Source organism: Hemiscyllium ocellatum, chromosome 1, assembly GCF_020745735.1.
Source record: "Hemiscyllium ocellatum isolate sHemOce1 chromosome 1, sHemOce1.pat.X.cur, whole genome shotgun sequence".
Taxonomy (NCBI): Eukaryota; Metazoa; Chordata; class Chondrichthyes; order Orectolobiformes; family Hemiscylliidae; genus Hemiscyllium; species Hemiscyllium ocellatum.
Genome location: NC_083401.1, coordinates 156,051,187 through 156,072,837, shown reverse-complemented (window position 1 = coordinate 156,072,837; position 21,651 = coordinate 156,051,187). Strand labels below are relative to the sequence as shown.

At 44.0% G+C, this 21,651-nt stretch overlaps 1 non-coding gene across 1 annotated transcript; it reads right to left on the bottom strand.

Annotated features, from left to right (window-relative positions):
* Window positions 1-648: 648 nt before the first annotated feature.
* Window positions 649-838, bottom strand: LOC132821009 (U2 spliceosomal RNA). Its single transcript, XR_009645276.1, has one exon. It is a non-coding gene; the product is annotated as a U2 spliceosomal RNA (small nuclear RNA).
* Between the last annotated feature and the right edge of the window lie 20,813 nt (window positions 839-21,651).

The window sequence follows — 21,651 nt, the reverse complement described above, 5'->3', positions numbered from 1 at the left end:
TCCATGTGTGCAACAGTCTTTAAAAGATGGTGTCATGCAAAGGATTCCAATCAGTTCTGGGATATCTCAACAGTAGTGGTTCCAGGAGTGGCATGTGATATGATGGGACCTAAGTTATATGAGAGGGGGGGTCACAGGAACTGAGACAAGTTTGCGAAGAAATGGTGAGAAAATCTGCAAGGGTTTTCAGTGAAAAATCCACCAAGAAACCTGATAGAACTGACACTGAATCAAAAAAGGAAATATTTAGCCCAGGGACAATCTGATAACAAAACACTGGCTACTTCTGGAGTTTGTTTGTCTGCTACTATTTATCAATATCAGCTTCCGTCATATTCTTACAGATTCAAAGAAATTTCACACCACTTCAATTCATGGTTGGAGTTTTGTAACTCCTTTTTTGTTACAGACATTTTGGCAAGGATTTAACTGAGCGTTGTGAGTGAATGAAGAAGCAGAGGGGACTGAACGATTGAGCTAGAAGGTGTCCATTGCCTTCCTGTCACAGCTGGCCTTGGGCCATTTGCATGGATGGTGACAATTTGGGTTCAGTTGCCATCCTTAAGTGGTCAATTAAAAGTCAACTGGCATTTTAGCAGCGACAGCTCGGTCCTCCACCCATCGTTGCTGTTTTTTACCTTTGTAAGTGCAGGGTACACTATTCCCAGGGGTACTGATACGGCAATACCAAGTTGATGCATGGAGTTTACAGATTATGTCCCTTGTCCATCTCTCTGCTTCAAAAATCAATTTAATAGGTTGTCCCCAGATAAGGGACATATCAGACATTAAACTGGTAAGAATCGAGACTACAGACGTTCTCAGCCCAGTACACTAACTGCTTCCTTGTCGGTTCGAATGGGTGAACCTCTCTGATCAACCATTCTGTCTCCCCTTAATGGTCTCTCTGATCAAAAGGACAGTGACTGCAGCAGAATATCCCTGCCTTCACCAATCACATTTCTCCTAACTGCAGTCTGCTTTACCGACCCTGAGCACCCCGAAGGCATCGTATCCCAGAGCTTAATGTCCTTAATGCTGCTCTAGGGTGCGGCCTTGATATCTGATAGCATCCAACTGCTCTGCTGGGAATGAAGCACTGCTGACACTTCAACTTAGAACATCCTGACACAAGACAGTTAATTGCTTACAGGATATATAATCTCACTGAATCCCAGCAATGACTGAGGTGGGTTTGTCCTTGAATTTCTTGACAGTGACAGGATTATCACCATCCCATAAAATCCTAGCCTTTTTCTCCAGTCAGCTTTGTTTCTGACTAACTTTACTGAAACTTAAAATTTTATTAAAGTTCTGACTTTGCTTCAAAGCAAAGCTTTGAAGTTTGGCCATTTGTTGGTTTCAGCTCTATTTTATGACCCTGGGCCTGTGGTCAGACATTCTGTGGTTTGGAAAGTATGATGTACTTCACAGGCCAATGGCTTTGATTAGCTCTAGATAAACCAGCTGCTCTTTCAGTAGATTCTGTTTCAGAACAATTTCTTTTGACCTTTCGTCGTCGTGATAGCATTTCTATAAAGCAAAAGCCTTTTCATCAGAGCTTTCAATGTTTCCCTCAGCTTGAAAGCTTTCACGAATTCTCAATTACAAATTTCAATTCAACTAAATTCAAAGATGGCACAGCCTCTGACACTGATGCCATCCATGACATATGCAGCAAAACCTGGATTACATGCAGATTTGTGGTGTTAAGTGCTCAGTAACTATAAACCATAGAAGTGCCAGTGTATGACCATCTCCAACAAGAGAAAATATATCCATACACTCTTGATAGATTAGATTTTAGATTAGATTAGATTACTTACAGTGTGGAAACAGGCCCTTCGGCCCAACAAGTCCACACCGACCCACCCTGGCCCATTCCCCTACATTTATCCTTGCACCTAACACTACGGGTAATTTAGCACGGCCAATTCGCATATTTTTGGACTGTGGGAGGAAACCAGAGTGGAGAGCAGCCTTCTCACTCTGCTCCTGCAGATGCATGGGATGCACATCACCGCAGCATTGTGGTACAATTCAAGAAATTCCCTGAACACAATAAGTTAGCACCCGAGTTTGTACAAGGAAGGAGGGTTAGTGGTGCAGTATATGGTTGCTCCGTTTTAATTTGTGTATGACATTTCAAATGAGATTTTCCTGATGTCCCATCGAGAAGGTCAGATGGACACTATCATGGGAGTGAGGAGCTCCAGCAACTTGCTCTTAAAATATGAAGTGAGTCTATGTTTGATAATAGAAACAAATACATGTCAGGGCTACATCGCATCAACATGGAAATAGTGTAAGACTATTATACTGATGGCCCTTAATAGTGACTAGGTAATTGTAAGTGGATCAGTATGAGATGGTCTACTTCTGTGGCTGGGATATTGGCAGCAGTCTGATGGTTTAGGTCTCCTTCCATTTCACACTCTACTTCGCTGTCTTCTGTGGCTATCTCTCCTTCTGGTATTATCACTTCTCTACATGATAATGTTACAAAGTGTCCAGGACCCAGTAAACAGCTCTGAGACCCTCACTGGGTCATAGCACTTCCTGAGTCTTTGAGGCAATGGGAGCACATCTGCAGGAGACCAATAGTTTGCTCCGTAATGACTCTTGTAGTTTCCTATATTAACATGCTATAGTACAGCACATGAACAAGCCCCTCAGCCCACCATGTTTGTGCTGATCATGATGCCATTCTAAAGTAACCTCATCTGCCTGCACATTATCTATGTTACTCTGTCCTCTGTCTGCTCATGTATCTTTCTAAATGCATCTTGAACTGTGCTGACACAGCTGCTTCTATCAGATGTTTTTGTATCACTGTATACAAAACTTGTCTTACACATCCCCTTTAAACCCTTTCACTTTAGGTTAATGTCCCTTAGTATTCGACATTTCCAACCTGGGAAAATGACTCTAACAATCCACCCAATCCATGCCTGTCATAAGTTTACCCAACCTCTCCTTATAGCTCAGACACTCCAGTCCAGGCAACATCCTGGTAAACTTCTTTTGCACCCTCTCCAAAGCTTCCACATGCTTCCAGAACTGTGCTACAAATGTGACTTAATTAAAGTCTTATACAGCTGCATCATGAATGGGCAACTTTTCATTATAGAATCCCTACAGTGTGGAAACAGGCCATTCGGCCTAACAAGTCCACACTGACCCTCTGAAGAGTAACCTAGCCAGACCCATTCCCCTACTCTATTACTCTACATTTACCCCTGACTAATGCACCTAACCTTTCCATCCCAGAACACTCTGGCCAATTTAGCATGGCCAATTCACCTAACCTGCACATCTTCGGATTGTGGGAGGAAACCGGAGCACCCAGAGGAAACCCACGGAGAATGTGCAAACTCCACAAAGACAGTCACCTGAGGCTGGAATCAAACCTGAGTCTCTGGCGCTATGAGGCAGCAGTGCTAACCACTGAGCCACCATGACACCCACAATGTCCAAAGATGTGAAGGTTAGGTGAATTGGCTATAATCAATTGTCCCATATTGTCCGGCGATGTGCAGGCTATGTGCATTAGACATGCTAAATGCAGGGTGACAGGGATCGTGTGGGGTGGTTGGTGTGGTAGGGATCCTCTTTGGAGAGTTGGTGCAGATTTACTGGACCAAATGTTCTCTTTCCATATTGTAAGGCTTCAGTGACACTAGGGTTGTGATACGTGACCTCCTTCACATCTTGCCTAGATCAGCAGCCTCCACTGGGGTTTCAGCCCATAGACCCAGACATTGTATTCTTCTCCCACTTTCTTTTCCCTCACATTGCAGATTGTGCCTTCCGTCCTATAGGTGCCAAACTCTAGAATTCTGTCCCCAAGTCTCTTAACCTCTCTCTTTCTCTGTCTTTGGTGGCTGTGCTTTAAGCATAGCTTCTGACCAAACATTTGATCACCTATCCTACTCTGCCTTCTTTGGCTCAGTATAAACTTTTGACTGCTTACAATTGCTTGTAGCATCTTCAGATCTTTACTACATTAAAGTAGCTATATAAATGTAAGCTGTTGTGTTTCAAAACAATGTTAGCCGAGCACTTCCTCTCCCTTTACTGAAGAATACTGCAAACCCATCAACTGCTTCACCAAATAGAGCGTCTACCCTCTCCCTAGAGAGATTTTCATTCCATTTGCTTTCCCCCACTTCACTTGTTCTCACCTTGATCCAAGTCTTTTGCTTCAAATATTGCTTGACACAAATACTGTGCTTAGTGTGATCCCCTTGTATAATGCCATGAAAAGTTGTCTGGTATAACATAAAGCATATATACCTTTCACTGCATTTGTTGTTATCGTGCAATAACGTTATACAGATTTACATCTAGAAATGTATTTCTGTTTGTTTTGCATGTTAATTAGGACTAAAATAATTTTCCTACACTGGAAAGCTGAATTTGCATTCATTTATTTCAATTTTAATGATTCCACTTGTGGCTATTGTATAGATCTACTGTGACGAAGTTAAGACAATGCCCTTCTAGCTTTTTACTCATTCAGAGTTAATGTATAAAATGTATAGATGTTCCACATCCGAAAGTCTCTCAGACACATGCAGACAAGGAAAAGAACGCTGTTATCATGCACATGTGTGACACACACATTGTTAACTTAATTAAAATTGAGCAAAACCTATGGCAACTTCATAACAATGACAATAAAACCATTCAAATGTTATCATTGTTTCTGAATAACAAAGTGAATGCAATATCTGGATCACGATTAATAAAGCAATGAAATTTTATGTTTGTTTATACCTTATTGTGATTTCTTTAAGAATTTATAAGAAGACGTATATAAAGTGAAGCTTGCTTCTTCATACTGTCACAAATGTCTGTAATGAGAAGTTCGTTGATGATGGCATAGAACCAGTATGTATAGGCACTTTGATGCATTTCTTTCATCTCTTCTCTGTTAATCCATCTAGACCAAACCCATTGATGTATTTGGGCCGTTACAAATAATTCATGAAAATCCCAGGTGGCAAAGGGAGACTACTTTATCAATATTTCTGTTTTGATTTTCAGATATTAAGAAGTATATGTTCCAGTCTCTTTATACAAGGTGGGCATGAGAATTTCCCTTCCCTTGAGTGTTGCCAGCCAGTTATCCTTGAATCTATTGTGGTTTTGCTTGAAACATGTTTTCAGAGATATTAGGCATTCCACCATTCTGAAGAAATCCATGTTGAAATTAAAATTTATCCTTTCACTTATTTGCCAAAAGATATTACTGGTACTTTTTATTAGTATTATTGTAACATGAATCAGTAAATAAAAGCTAGGAGATTCTCTACAACTTCACTTTGTCCCCAGTTGCATTTAGTATGGCTTTCATAACTCAAAATGTTTCAAACCTCCTTCAACAGAACATATAACTGCTGTGTGACAGTAGTACTACACATACAGAAACCTTCTCGAAATGAATATTAGGAAGTCTAAACCTAATCTTTGAGACATGCCACACATTCTATTACTTGACACAGAATCCATTCGTCTTCATGGCAACTGTTTACAAACTTGTGGTTTTATCCCCCAAAAACAAGCACACAAAAACAAAAAAAATGAAAGCCAGAAGTCAAATGTCTCCTAGCTCAGAGAACTCCCCTCTTCTTCCTCCTCCTCACAGTACACTGGTTGTGGCCAACCAGCTTGGAGTCCCATGTCTGAACCGAGGAGATTCTAATCTCCTGGTTATCTTTTTTCTTTCTCTTAGCAGCTATGTTGTGAGTGTGCAGGAGTGAGACACAGTGAAAGACAATAAGTGTACAAATCATACAACCTTGGTTTAATGCTCAAACCCAAGATGAACTCACATCCACTATTTGCAGCAAGATTAGAGCTATCTATTACTACTTCATATCTTCACCTGATGAAGAGTTTTGATAAAAAGTCACTGGACTCGAAATGTGAACTCTGCTTTCTCCTCACAGATTCTGTCAGACTGGCTAAGTTTCACCAGCATTTTCTCTTTTTGTTTCAGATCTCCAGTATTTTAAATTTTATTTACCTGACTCTGCCTTGTATTAAGGCATCTGCTATTAATCTTCCATGCTTCTCTTACTGAGAGTACTGCATTCACATCACATGTCAATTAAAGTATGTTGGAAGATAGACACTATTTTTAAAGAGCAACATGTAATATGGACACAGTGCCTTCACAAATGAACTTCAGATAGCCCTCAATTTCTTTTGTTGATTCTGTCTAGACACACCTGAGCACATCTCTGTTTACATCCCTCACAATTTCAATGCAGAGGTTTAAAATGACCTGACTAGACATACTGTTACATCACCCAGAGAGGACAATCCTAGCTGAATTATTGATGGAACTGCATGTCAATGGTATCAGCTTCAACCCATTCTATGGACAAATGAATTACAATGATACTGTCATCACATGACTGAAACTGGCTGGACGTGGAGTCAATCCCTTGTCAATCGACAAGGACAATTCAGCAAATCAGTATGGGACTGGCACCTCAAAAGGAGCGACTTTGCTTAACAAAAGGAAAGGAATGGCACAGGAAGGAGGGATTCAATTAATTGGGGCTCATTCTGAGGTAGGTGGGAGCTCTACAAATGAGATGGTCTACGCCTGAACCAGATGCGTACCAATATCCTGGTGGTGAGGTTTGCTCATGCTCTTCGGGAGGATTTAAACTAATTCAGCAGGGGGATGGGAAGCTGAATTATAGCTCCAGTGTTCAGGAGGTTGAGAGTAGTGAGGTCAGAAATAAGGTTTCAAGGTGCAAGAGTGTACCGGTAGGCAGGAAGGTGGTTTGAAGTGTGTCTAGATCAATGCCAGGAGCATCGTGAATAAGGTGGGTGAACTTGCAGCATGGGTTGGTAGCATTGATGTTGTGGCCATTTTGGAGACACCGATAGAACAGGGTTGTTGCAGGATCCGGGATTTAGATGTTTCAGTAAGAACAGAGAAGATGGTAAAAGAGGGGGTGATGCGGCATTGTTAATTAAGGACAGTATTATGGTTGCAGAAAGGATGTTTGAGGACTCATCTACTGAGGTAGTTTGGCCTAAGGTTAGAAACAGGAAAGGAGAGGTCACCCTGTTGGGAGTTTTCCATCGACCTCTGAATAGAAGTACATTAAAGTGCATCTGGGAAAACTAACAAACAGTGAATTTCACAACTAATCTTGGAGGAACCAATTTGGGCGGAGTTCACAGCACAGAATCAGATAAGTTAATTGTTGTTTTAAGTCTGTCCAAGAGAAAGGCTGTGTTACTGAGTACAGTGGGTTCTTTCTTGATTATATGTTTTTGAACAAAAGCCTCTTGATTAAACTTAAAATATAAGCCATAGCTATCAATTTAGTTTGGTACAGTGTTTTGTAGAGAAATAAGACAGTGTTATTTTCTGGGTCTGTAGATTGTGAAGGAGCAAAAATGGCCTTTGCAGTGATATGTACTTCTTGTCAGATGTGGGAGTTTAAAGAGAGTTTAAGGGTAACTGCGGATTATATCTGCCATAAATGCTGTTGGATGCGAATCTTATCAGATCGAATGGATCAGTTGGAGAGACAGATAGAAGTGATGAGGAATTTGCAACAGCAACAGTATGTGATGGATGGCAGTTATAGGAAGGGGGGAAAGTCTCAGATGCAGTCACATAGATGGGTTAACTCCAGGAAGGGTGAGAGAGGTAGGCAGCTAGAGCAGGAGTCTTTTGTGGATATACCATTTCAAACAGATATGCTGTTTTGGAAAATGTAGAGGGTGATGGATTCTCAGGGGAACGTAGCACGAACAGCCAAGTTTCTGGCATTGAGACTGGCTCTAGTGCAACGAGGGGTATATCGGCTTCCAAGAGATCAATTGTGTTAGGAGATTCTGTAGTCAGAGGTACAGGCAGTCATTTCTGTGGCCAGCAGAGAAAAAGCAGAATGGTGCGTTGTTTCCCTGGTGCCAGGATCAAGGATGTCTCAGAGAGGGTGCAGAATGTTCTCACGGGGGAGAGGGGCCAGCAGGAGGTCATTGTCCACATTAGAACCAATGATATAGGAATGGAAAAGGTTGAGATTCTGAAAGGAGATTACAGAGAGTTAGGCAGAAATTTAAAAAGGAGGTCCTCAAGGGTAGTAATATCTGGATTACTCCCAGTGCTATGAGCTGGTGAGGGCAAGAACAGGAGGATAGAACAGATGAATGCATGGCTGAGGAGCTGGTGTATGGGAGAAGGATTCACATTTTTGAATCATTGGAATCTCTTTTGGGGTAGAAGTGACCTGTACAAGAAGGACGGATTGCACCTAAATTGGAAGGGAACTCATATACTGGCAGATGTTGTGAAACGTGAAAGGGTTCAGAAAAGATTTACAAAGATGTTGCCAGGTTTATAACATTTCAAGTATCGGGAGAGGTTGAATAGGCTGGGGCTGTTTTCCCTGGTGTGTTGGAGGCTGAGGGGTGACCTTATTGAGGTTTAAAAAATTATGAGGGGCATGGTAGGATAAATAGGCAAAGTCTTTTCGCTGGGGTTGAGGAGTCCAGAACTAGGGGGCATAGGTTTAGGGTGAGAGGGGAAAGGTATAAAAGAGACCTAAGGGGCAACATTTTCACACAGAGGGTGGTACGTGTATGGAATGAGCTGCCAGAGGAAGTGGTGGAGGCTGGTACAATTGCAACATTTGAGGCATTTGAATGGGTATATGAATAGGAAGGGTTTGGAAGGATATAGGCCAGGTGCTGGCAGGTGGGACTAGATTGGGTTGGGATACCTGGTCGGCTTGGACAGGTTGGACCGAAGGCTCTGTTTCCATTCTGTACTTCTCTATGACTCTATGACTCTATAGTTCCAGAGATGTAGAGGAACGGATTGCAAAGAGGATTCTAGATAGGAGTGAGAGTAACAGGGGTCTTTTACTTTCCAAATATTGACTGGAAATACGATAGCTTGAGTACTTTTGATGGGTCAGTTTGTGTCCAATATGTTCAGGAGGGTTTCCTGACACAGTATGTAGACAAGCCAAGAAAGGGTGAGGCCACATTGGATTTGGTACTGGGTAATAAACATGGCCAGGTGTTAGATTTGGAGGTAGGTGAGCACTTTGGTTATAGTGACCAGAATTCGGTTACATTTACTTTAGCAATGGAAAGGGACAGGTATATACCCTAGGGCAAGAGTTATAGCTGGGGGAAAGTCAGGGAGGAAATGTTTGAGCGAGGGAGCTGTGGTTTACTAAAGAAGTTGAATCTCTTCACAAGATGAAGAAGGAGGCTTATATAAAGATGAGATGTGATGGCCCAGTAAGGGCGCTTGAGAATTAAAAGTTAGCCAGGAAGGGCCTAAATAGGGAGCTAAGAAGAGCCAGGAGGAGACATGCAAAGTTTTTGGCAGGTAGGATCAAGGAAAGGATCAAAAACCTTCTTTAAGTACATCACTAATAAAGGATTGCCTCAAATGAGATTAGGGCCAATCAAGGATAGTGGTGGGAAGTTGTGCGTGGAATCCGAGGTGATAGGGGAAGCACTAAATTAATATCTTTCATCAGTATGCACACTGAAAAAGACAATATTGTTGAGGAGAATACTGAGATACTGGCTAATAGACAAGAGAATTAAGGTTCACAAGAAGGAGGTGTTAGCAATTCTGGAAAGTATGAAAATAGATAAGTCCCCTGGGATGGATGGGATTTATCCTAGAATTCTCTGGGAATCCAGGGAGGTGATTGCACAACCATTGGCTTTAATCTTTATGTTGTCATTGTCAACAGGAATAGTGCCAGAAGACTGGAGGATAACAAATGTTGTTCCCTATGTTCAAGAAGGGGAGTAGAGACAACCCTGGTAATTATAGACCAGTGAGCCTTACATCAGTTGTGGGTAAAGTTTTGGAAAGGAATAATTTGTTTAGAGATAGCCAACATGGTTTTGTTAAGGATAGGTCGTGCCTCACAAACCTTATTGAGTTCTTTGAGATGGTGACCAAACAGGTGGAAGAGGGTAAAGCCGTTGATGTGGTGTATATGGATTTCAGTAAGGTGTTTGATAAGGTTCCCCATGATAAACTATTGCACAAAATACGGAGGCCTGGGATTGAGGGTGACTTAGTGGTTTGGATCAGAAATTAGCCAGCTGAAAGAAGATAGAGGGTGGTGGTTGATGGAAAATGCTCATTCTGGAGTTCAGTTACTAGTGGTGGGGCCACTGCTGTTTGTTACTTTGATAATTGACCTTGATGAGGCTGTAGAAGGATGGGTTAGTAAATTTGCGGATGACACTGAAGTGTGGAGTTGTGGACAGTGCAGAGGATGTTGCAGGTTACAGAGGGTGACTTAATTGGGACATACAAGATAATCAGAGAGTTAGATAGGATGGACAGTGAGAGCCTTTTTCCTCAGATGGTGATGGCTAACACTAGGGGACATAGCTTTAAACCGAGGGGTGATAGAAGATATAGGTAGTTTCTTTACTCAGAGAGAATTAGGGGCGTGGAACCCACTGCCTGAAACAGTTGTGCACTCGCCAACTTTACGACATCTACATGGCCATTGGATAAACATATGGATGATAATGAAATAGTGTAGGTTGGATGGGCTTCAGATTGGTTCCACAGGTCGGTGCAACATCGAGGGCCGAAGGGCCTGTACTGCGCTGTAATGGTCTATGTCCTATGCTCTATGTTCTATGTTCTAGGAAGGGGGTGGGGTGTGGGATGAAATTTGATGTACCTGTAAGCTTATAATTCTCCACTATAATGATTTGATAACTTTGTCTGAGAACCACCATTTTCTTGAGGGAACCAAGGGAGGAATGTTGTGAGGACATTGTAAAGAGGTGACCTGTTTCCATTTTATCCTATGAGTTTCCTAAGCGCATGTTGCATCCTTAAAATTCATTCTCATTGTGTGTGTTTTTTAAACCTGTGCCTATATGCTTGGGGAATGTATGTTTGTTCTGTTTACATTTTGGTACTATTCTTTCTTTTAATTTTATCTTAAAAATAAGTCTGGTTCTGTGTAGGATTTTTAAAGTTATCCTAAGATGATGGAAAATGTTGCAATTAGTTGTTGGAAAGGGGGTGGGGTGGGGGGTGTGGGTGGGAATTACCTTGCATCTCTCCTCACCCAACAACTATCTCAATACACTGCTTGTCATCTTCCATAAAGTGGAGGTCATCCACAACTCTGTTCCACATCTCTTATAGCAAATTCGTTGATTCTGTGCTTTTTGACCTATAATGGCTCCCAATAGAGTATTGTCTTAAATTCTAAATTCTTGTACGTGTTTTCAATTCCTCAGTAGACACTGATCTATATCCCCTGTCACCTCCTTCAGCACTGAAGACCTCTGAGAACTCTTTGTATCACCTGAGTCTCAGATCTTGCTCACCTCCAATTTTAATTACTCCATTATTCTCAGCCATACATTCAGCTGTTGAGAAGCTAAACTCAAAATTCCTCTCAAATTGGCGTGACAGTGGGTTCTCATGTGGTTGGGAGTGTGTGCTTGGGGTGGGAGGGGGGTTTGGTTGAGGTCACAGGGCAGGTTAGTGGCACGACTTTAAGTTCAGGCAACACGGAGGAATGTTTTTTTCTCTAATCTCTTGCCGTTTTTAAATCGTGGGACATCTTTAATTCAGTTTCCCAACTATGTACACACTGGACCTCTTTTGCTTGAGAAAATCTACAGTACAACCCAAACGGAAGAGATCAGATCATTTTTAGTTTCATTTGTTTGTGAGACATTAGCAAGGAATCATTCGTTGCCCATTGGTAATTATCTTTGGGATTATGGTGATTCTTCTTCTCAACTGTTGTAGATCTCTTGAACTGCAGCAGCCCATGTGGTTAAGGAAGATGCACTTGGCTCTCTCTGATAACCATTAGGAACCTGCACAAGCACTGTCATTTCCATGACCTCTATTGGACCCAAATCAAGCTTTTCTCAGCATGGAACCCCTGGCAATCAGGGCCATTTCTGATGTACGGCTCTTGCCCGAAACGTCGACTTTCCTGCTCCTTGGATGCTGCCTGACCTGCTGTGTTTTCCCAGCACCACACTTTCAACTCTAATCTCCAGCATCTGCAGTCCTTACTTTCTCCTAGTTGATTTTAACCTCACTGCGAAGCCTCTTCCAAGGATGCCTACCTTGAAGACCTTCTCCTCCTCTCTCTACATGACCTCCTGCTCCACTGTCAATCCTAATAATTCCACATAGTTTCAAGGAATTGTTGAATGCGTAAGACATCGTAATGGCTATGGGACTGATGGGCTCTAATGGTTTTTGGTTGCAGGAAATAGAGTTCAGGAACCAAATGGGGATTGTCAGTCTAATATTGTCCAAGATATTGTATGGAGAGGCAATGAGGAAACAGTGAACAAGTCACAGGAGGACGTTGTCCAGAGTGTGGTGCCGGAAAATCATAGCAGGTCAAGCAATATCTGAGGAGCAGGAGAATCAACGTTTCGGGCCGGAGCTCATCATCAGGAATGAGGCTTGTGGGTTGGGGCTGAGAGATAAATGGGAGAGGAGTGGGGCTGGGGGGGTGAGGTAGCTGAGAAAGCGATAAGTGGATGAAGGTGAGGGAGGAGGTGATAGGTCAGAGGAGACAGTGATGGACATGGCTGGAGGGCGGTACCAAGTTGGAGGCTTGGGACTGGGATAATGTGGGGGGAGGGGAAATGAGGAAGCTGTTGAAATCCCGTGTGGTTTCAGGTCCCAAGGTGGAATATGAGGCGTTCCTCCTCCAGGCGTCGGTTGGTAATGGTTTGGCGGTGGAGGAGGCCCAGGACCTGCATGTCCTTGATGGAGTGGGAGAGGGAATTGAAGTGTTCAGCCACTGGGCGATAGGGTTGGTGGGTGAGGGTGTCCCAGGAGGATGGCTCACTGGATAGCTTGTTGAATCACTTGGAAAAATAACCATATTGCTTTGGACTCACAAGAAGGCCTCTAAAACATACAATCGTTCTTGTCTTCTTGCAGCTACGGTCTGATAGTGGGAATCTCAGCTCATGCTATTGGTCATTCGTCCAAATGTGATTTTAGTTATTTCACTGTTGGTGGTTATTCCTTCAGCTGCCCTGGCCACCTCCCTCTGCAAGCTGCCCTATCTCTTTACATCTCTTCCTTCTTCTAGCACACTCCTTCAATTCGATTTAGCCATTTCGCTGACCTGACCTGTGAAGTGTTTCTGTGATCTTTCCTCCGGCATTTAGAGTGGTTTGTACCTGCTGCTTCCGGTTGTCAGTTCCAGTTGTCCGTTGCAGTGGTCGGTATATTGGGTCCAGGTCGATGTGTTTGTCGATAGAATCTGTGGATGAGTGCCATGCCTCTAGGAATTCCCTGGCTGTTCTCTGTTTGGCTTGTCCTATAATAGTAGTGTTGTCCCAGTCGAACTCATGTTGCTTGTCATCTGCTTGTGTGGCTACTAAGGATAGTGGGTCGTGTCGTTTCGTGGCTAGTTGGTGTTCAAGGATGTGGATCATTAGCTGTCTTCCTGTTTGTCCTATGTAGTGTTTTGTGCAGTCCTTGCATGGGATTTTGTACACTACGTTGGCTTTGCTCATGCTGGGTATCGGGTCCTTCGTTCTGGTGAGTTATTGTCTGGGAGTGACTGTTGGTTTGTGTGCTGTTATGAGTCCTAGTGGTCGCAGCAGTCTGTCTGTCAGTTCGGAAATGCTCTAGATGTATGGTAGTGTGGCTAGTCCTTTGGGCTGCGGCATGTCCTCATTCCATTGTCATTCCCTTAGGCATCTGTTGATGAAATTGCGGGGGTATCCGTTTTTGGTGAATACATTGTAGAGGTGTTCTTCTTCCTCTTTTTGCAGTTCTGGTGTACTGCAGTGTGGTGTGGCTCTTTTGAAGTGTCTTGATGCAACTTCTTTTGTGTGTGTTAGGGTGGTTGCTTTCGTAGTTCAGGACTTGGTCTGTGTGTGTGGCTTTCCTGTATACCGTTGTGGTGAATTCTCTGTACCATCAAGTCTAGGAATGGGAGTTGGTTGTCCTTTTCTTCCTCTCTCGTGAATCGGATTCCTGTGAGTGTGGCGTTGATGATCCGGTGTGTGTTCTCTATTTCTGTGTTTTTAATGATTACAAAGGTGTCATCCACATATCTGACCCAGAGTTTGGGTTGAATTTGCGGTAAGACTGTTTGTTCAAATCTTTGCATTACCGCTTCTGCTATGAGTCCAGAGATGGGTGAGCCCATGGGTGTGCCGTTGATTTGTTCATATATTTGGTTGTTGAATGTGAAGTGTGTTGTGAGGCACAGGCCCAGTAGTTTGAGTATGCCGTTGATACGTTCAACGTCCTGTTGTCTGTTCTGTATGTCCAGCAGGTTGGCTATTGTTTCTCTGGCTAGGGTTTTGTCGATAGAGGTGAACAGTGCCATTACATCGAATGAGACCATAGTTTCTTCCTTGTCTATGTGTATATTTCTGATGATGCCCAAGAATTCCTGTGTTGATTGTATAGAGTGTCTGGATCCGCTGATCAGGTGTTTCAGTTTCTGCTGTAGCTCTTTAGCCAGTTTGTGTGAAGGTGTCCCTGGTAGTAATACTATGGGTCTGAGTGGGATGTCTGGTTTGTTCACTTTAGGTAGTCCATAGAATCTGGGGGTGTTGTTGCTTTCAGGTTTCATTCTTTTTAGGTCAAACCTGGTTATCTGTCCGTTTTTTTTGTAGGTTCCTCAGTGTGTTGTTTACCCTCCTGGTGAGCTGTGGGGTGGGGTCAAACTCCCTCTTTTGGTAGGTGTTGGTATCTGCAAGTAGTTGTTGCGCTTTTTGGATGTAGTCTGTTTTGTCCAGGATGACTGTCATTCTGCCTTTGTCTGCTGGTAGTATGATTATGTTCTTATCGTTTCTTAGTGATTTTAGTGCTTCCCTCTCCTTGGTGTTGAGGTTATGTGTTTGTCTTTTCTTGTTATCAGAGGTATGATACTTTGTCTCACTGTTTGTTGTGTCTCTTCTGTCAGTCCATTGTTCCTGAGTGTGCATTCTAGTGCTGCTAGGAAGTCTGCTGTCTTGGCGTCCCTGTGGCTGTAGTTAAGTCCCTTGGCCAGTATTGTTCTTTCCGTGTTTGTGAGCTGTCTGTGGGAGAGGTTTTTAACCCATGTGTGTGTTGTGGTGTCCTCTCTGTTGTGTGTTGGTTTGGACATTTTTTTCTTTTAGTGCCATTTTTTTGCAGTGTGTGGTCCTGTTCTGTCTTATGGTGACAGCCTGTTCTATGGTCTGGGTCCATTCCTGATTGGTGGTTTTTGAAATTAACAATTTTTGGCGCGCAATTTCTTGTCTGTATTTGTGAAGTCTGTTGTGAGTGTCTGTAATCATTACTTGGATCACCCTGAGTCCGTTCTGTCTGGCTGTGTCCCTGACCAGACACAGCCAGGGTTATTGACTGGTGGTCTGTATCTGACACATGGTGGAAGGATTCAATTCTTATAAATGCTGGAGGAAATATCATAGAAGCGCTTCGCAGGAGGCTTCCAAGCACTGAGAATGTCACCTGGACAGGGGACGAAACGTCTGCAACACAAATTCCCAGCTCGGTGAACAGAACCACAATAACGAGCACCCAAGCTACAAATCCTCTCACAAACTTTGAATGTATAGGTTACGTGCATTAGTCAGGGGCAATACAGAGTAATAGGATAGGGGAATGGGTCTGGGTGGGTTACTCTTTGGAGGGTAGGTGTGGACTTGTTGGACCAAGTGGGCCTATATCCATGCTGTTAGGATTCTAATTTTCTAATCTAATTCACAACAAGATCTGGATTGATTGCCCAAGGGTCTGGTGGTAAGCAGATTCAATTAAAACACTCAGAAAAGGAAATAGATCACTTTCAGAGTAGGATGAATGTGTCAGGTTACAGGGAAACGACAGTGAAAGTGAACTTGGAGAATTGCTCTGAAAATGTGTTGCTGGAAAAGCGCAGCAGGTCAGGCAGCATCCAAGGAACAGGAAATTCGACGTTTCGGGCATAAGCCCTTCTTCAGGAAGGATTCCTGAAGAAGGGCTTATGCCCGAAATGTCGATTCTCCTGTTCCTTGGATGCTGCCTGACCTGCTGCGCTTTTTCAGCAACACATTTTCAGCTCTGATATCCAGCATCTGCAGACCTCACTTTCTCCTTGGAGAATTGCTCATCTGGAAAGCCAACAGATGAAGTGGGTTGAATGACCCTGTAACAATTCTATAGAGGCAGCATGGTGGCTCAATGGTTGGCACTGCTGCCTCACAGTGCCAGGGACCCGGGTTCAATTCCAGCCTCAGGCAACTGTCTGTGTGGAGTTTGCACATTCTCCCTGTGTCTGCATGGGTTTCCTCCCACAATCCAAAGATGTGCAGGTCAGGTGAATTGGCCATGCTAAATTACCCATAATGTTAAGTGCATTAGTCAGGGGTAAATATAGGATCGGGGAATGGATCTGGGTGGGTTACTCTTCGCAGGGTTGGTATGCACATGTTGGGCTGAAGGGCCTGTTTCCATACTGTCGGGAATCTAATCTAATCTAATCTAACTCCTCTCACTTTCTTCAGATCAAACATGTGGCCGTAGGTATCTGCACGGATCCCAATTATGCCTGTTTCTTTGTTGGATATGTGGAACATTTCCAATCTTACTCAGGTCCCACCCCTTAACTCTTTCTCTGGTACTTGATGACATCATGAGTGCTGCTTCCCTCTCTCATACAGAATTGGAAAAAAATATCAGTTTTGCTTCTAATTTCTACCATGTTCTCACCTTCACCTGGTCCATCTCTGACTCCTCCCTCCCTTTCCTCGACATCTCTGTTTCCATTCCTGGGGTAGACTGACCATGAATATCCATTACAACTCACTAACTCCCAGTTACCTTGACTCTACATTCTCACATCCTACTACCTGTAAAAACTCCATTCTTTTCTCACAGTTTCTCCATCTCCATCGCATAGGTTCAGCTGATGCCAGCTTTTACAAGGGGACCTCTGAAATATCCACCTTCTTCCTCAACTGACAATTCCCCGCCACTGGAGTTGACAGGGCCCTCAGCCGTGCCTGATCAATCTCATGCACTTCTGTCTTTACCCCTTCTCTTCCCTCCCACAACGCTGATAGAGTGCTCCTGCTCCTCACTTACAATCCCACCAGTGATTACACACAAAGGATTATTAGCTGACATTTCCACCACCTCGGGCAGGATACCATCACCAGATAGACTTCCCCTCCCCTCCCTAGTCATCTTTCTGCAGGGCCCATTCCCTCTGGGACACTTTGTTCCCTCCACTCCCAACATCACCTCACACCCCCACAGCAGCTTCTCATGCTCCTCACTATTGAAGGTCCCAGACACACTTTCTTGTTGAAGAAACAATTTACCTGCACTTTGCTCATTCTAGTTTACTGCATTCACTGCTCACAAGGTGGTCTCCTCTACAGTGGGGAGACAGAATGTAGATTGGCCGATCTGTTTTGCAGAACACCCATGTTCTGTCAGAGCCTGAGCTTCTGGTCACCTGCCACACCATCTTCCATAGCCAACGTCTCTATCTCAGGCTTGCTGGAGTGCTCCAGTGAAGCTCAGTGCAAGCTGGAAAAACATAGTACATAGAACAGTCCAGCACAGTGCAGGCCTTTCGGCCCTCGATGTTGTGCCGACCTTTTACCCCACTCTGAGATCAAACTAACCAACACGCTCTTCATTTTACTATCATCCATGAGTCGCTTAAATGTCCCTAATGTATCTGAATCTACCACCAGTGCATTCCAGGAACCCACCACTGTAAAAAGCTGACCTCTGACATCTTCCCAAAGCCTTCCTCCAATCACCTTAAAATTATGCCCCCTCATGATAGCCATTTCTGCCCTGGGAAAAGGTCTCTGACTATTCACTCCGACTATGCCTCTCATCATCTTGTGCACCTCTATCAAGTTGCATCTCACTTTCTTCGCTCCAATGCGAAAAGCCTTAGCTCCTTCAACCTAACTTCATAAGACATGCCCTCTAGTCCAGGCAGCATCCTGGTAAATTTTGCCTGCACCCTTTCTGAAGCTTCCACATCCTTCCTATAATGAGGTGACCAGAACTAAACACAGTATTCCAAGTGTGGACTAACCAGGGCTGCATAGAGCTTCAGCCTAACCTCATGGCTCTTAAACCCGAACCTCCTGCTAGTGAAAGCCAACACACCAGATGCCTTCTTAACAACCCTATTAACTTGGGTGGCAACTTTAAGGGATCTATGCACATGGACCCCAAAATCCCTTTGTTCCTCCACATTGCCATGAATCCTGCCCTTTAACCCTGTAATCTGCATTCAAATTCAACCTTCCAAAATGAATCACTTCACACTTTTTTAGGTTGAACTCCATCTGCCAGTTCTCAGCCCAGCTCTGCATCCTGTCAATCTACTGTTGCAACAGCCCTCCACACTATCCACGACTCCACCAACCTTTGTGTCATCAGCAAACTTACTAACCCACCCTTCTACTTCCTCATCCAAGTCATTACAAAGAGCAGAAGTCCAAGAACAGAAATCTTGCTGAACACCACTGGTCACTGAGTTCCAGGCTGAATTTGTTTCCACCTACTACCACCCTCTGTCTTCTATGGGACAGCTAATTCTGTATCTAGACAGCTAAATTTCCCTATATCCCATGACTCCTTACTTTCTGAATGAACCATGGGGAACTTTATCAAATGCCTTACTAAAATCCATGTCGATCATATCCACTGCTCTACCTCCATCAATGTGTTTTGTCACATCCTCAAAGAATTCAATAAGGATTATGAGGCATGACCTGCCCCTCACAAAGCCTTAGTGACTATCTCTAATCAAGCTATGGTTCTCCAAGTAACCATAAATCCCATCTCTCAGAATCATCTCCAATAATTTGTCCACCATAGATGTAAGACTAACTGGTCTATAATTCCCAGGATTATCCCTATTCCCATACTTGAACAAGGGAATAACATTTGTCACCCTCCAATCATCTGGCACTGCTCTAGTGGACAGTGACTAAGCAAAGATCATCGCCAAAGGCACAACAATCTCTTCCCTCCCTTCCTGTAGTAACCTTGGTATATTTCCCATCTGGTCTGGGGACTTATCTATCCTCATGCTTTTCAAAATATTTCACACACCCTCCATCTTAACGTCAATCTGTTCAAGCAGATCGACCTGTTTCATGCTGTCCTCACAAACATCAAAGTCCCTCTCAGTAGTGAATACTGTAGCAAAGTATTCATTAACTACCTGCCCTACCTCCCCCCAATTCCTTTTGAAACATCTAAACCCTGGAAATCCAATAACCATTCCTACTCCTCTGATAGGAGATATCTTCTAGGAGAAAGTGAGGACTGCAGGTGCTGGAGATCAGAGCTGTACTCCTCTGCTATCCAATTCTCTGTAAGGGCAACAACATCATGCTTCCAAGTAGTGGTCCATCACCCTGTTCAGATATAGTGTACATAGAGTCTGTGAGGAGAGATAGACAGATGATAGGGCAAAGTTACAGTCAGTGTGATGGGTTAAAGTGTGTCTATTTGAACACAAAATGTATCAGGAATAAGGGTGATGAACTTAGAGCATGGAGCGGTACTTGGAACTATGATGTTGTGGCCTTGGATATCACAGGGGCAGGAATGGTTGTTGGATATTCTGGGGTTTGATGTTACTAAGAGAATAACAGGGGAGGTAGGCGATGATCTGTAGCTCCAGTCCCACCCCCCCGCCAAACTAGTTAAAAACCTCCCAAAGAGCTCGAGCAAAACTCCTGCCCAGGATATTGGTGCCCTTCCAGTTCACGAGGTAAGTATTTAACAGGAAAACATACCTTCTCGGCAGCCCCTGATCCATCCTCTCACCATTCTCACTGCTGCAAGCTGGAATAGCTGGGAAATGCAGCCTTCAGAACTCAATTTCAAGTTCAATAGTTTTCGGGTCTGTGTACCTTCTTCCATGACCTTCCTTAAAACCCCATGCACCATCACATGGTCTGCAACCAAAGCTAAACCATTGTCAGCTACTAATTGTCCCCATTAGTAATCATGATTTTGAGGTGCCAGTGTTGAAATTGAATTTAACTGAATTTATTGTCACGTGTACCGAGACACAGTGAAAAGCTTTGTCTTGCGAGTAATACGGGCAGATCACAGAGTTAAATAGCCTAGATAGTAAATAATAGGTAAACAGAGGCAAAAACAAAAACACAGGTACAGGCAAATGTTAAGAGTTTGTGAGTCCATTCAGTATTCTAACAACAGTAGGGTAGAAACTGTTTTGAAACCGGCTGGTGCGAGTGTCCAGGCTTCTGTACCTTCTCCCTGATGGTAGAGGATGTAGAAAAGCATTGCCAGGGTGGGATGGATCTTCGAGAATGCTGGCGGCCTTTCCTTGACAGCGGGCCTGGTAGATGGATTCTATAGATGGGAGGTTGGCCTTTGTGATTGTCCGGGCTGAGTTCACCACTCTCTGTAATTGTCTCTGATCTTGAATGGTACAGTTGCCATACCAGGTAGTGATACATCCAGACAGAATGTCCTCGATGGCGCACCTATAAAAGTTGGCAAGGGTATTCGCCGTCACGCCAAATTTCCTCAGCTGCCTGAGGAAGAAGCGACGTTGTTGGGCCTTTGTAACCAGTGCATCCACATGAAGAGTCCAAGAAAGCTTGTTGTGGATGACCACTCCCAGGAGCTTGACACTCTCCACTCGTTCCACCTCTGTGCTGTTAATGAGTAGGGGGCATAAGTAACATCCTGCCGAAAGTCAATAATGTGTTCCTTGGTTTTGCCGGCATTGAGAGCTAGGTTGTTCTCAGTGCACCATTTTTCCAGGCCTTCCACCTCCCGTCTGTAATCTGTTTCGTTGCCATCTGAGATTCCACAGACTATGGTGGTGTCATCAGTGAACTTTGTAAATGGCATTAGTCTGGTATTTGGCAACACGGTCAATGGGTATACAGTGAGTACAGTGCGCGGCACGGTGGCACAGTGGTTAGCACGGCTGCCTCACAGCGCCAGAGAACCGGGTTCATTTCCCGCCTCAGGCGACTGACTGTGTGGAGTTGGCACATTCTCCCAGTGTCTGCGTGGGTTCCCTCCGGGTGCTCCGGTTTCCTCCCACAGTCCAAAGATGTGCGGGTCAGGTGAACTGGCCATGCTAAATTGCCCATAGTGTTAGGTAAGGGGTAAATGTAGGGGGATGGGTGGGTTGCACTTCGGCAGGTCGGTGTGGACTTGTTGGGCCGAAGGGCCTGTTTCCACACTGTAAGTAATCTAATCTAAAAGTACGCACACCTGGCGGGGGCTTCAGTGTTGAGGGTTACTGAGGATGAAATATTGTCTCCAATCTTCACTGATTGTTGCCTGTGGGTCAGGAAACTGAGGATCCAGTTTCAGAGAGTGGGGCTTAGTCCGAGATCATTGAGTTTAGTAATCAGTCTCAAAGGCTGAAGGCTGAACTGTAGTCAATGAGTAGGATCCTTACGTAACTGTTCTTGGTGTCAAGGTGTTCTAGGGAAGAGTGAAGGGCAAGTGATATGGCATCTGACGTAGATCTGTTGGTCCGGTAGGCAAATTGGAGTGGGTCCAGAGTGGGGAGGCTGGAGTTGATTAATCCATGACCAGCCTTTCAAAGCACTTCATGACCACTGAAAATCGGGCCACTGGGCGGTAGTGATTGAGAC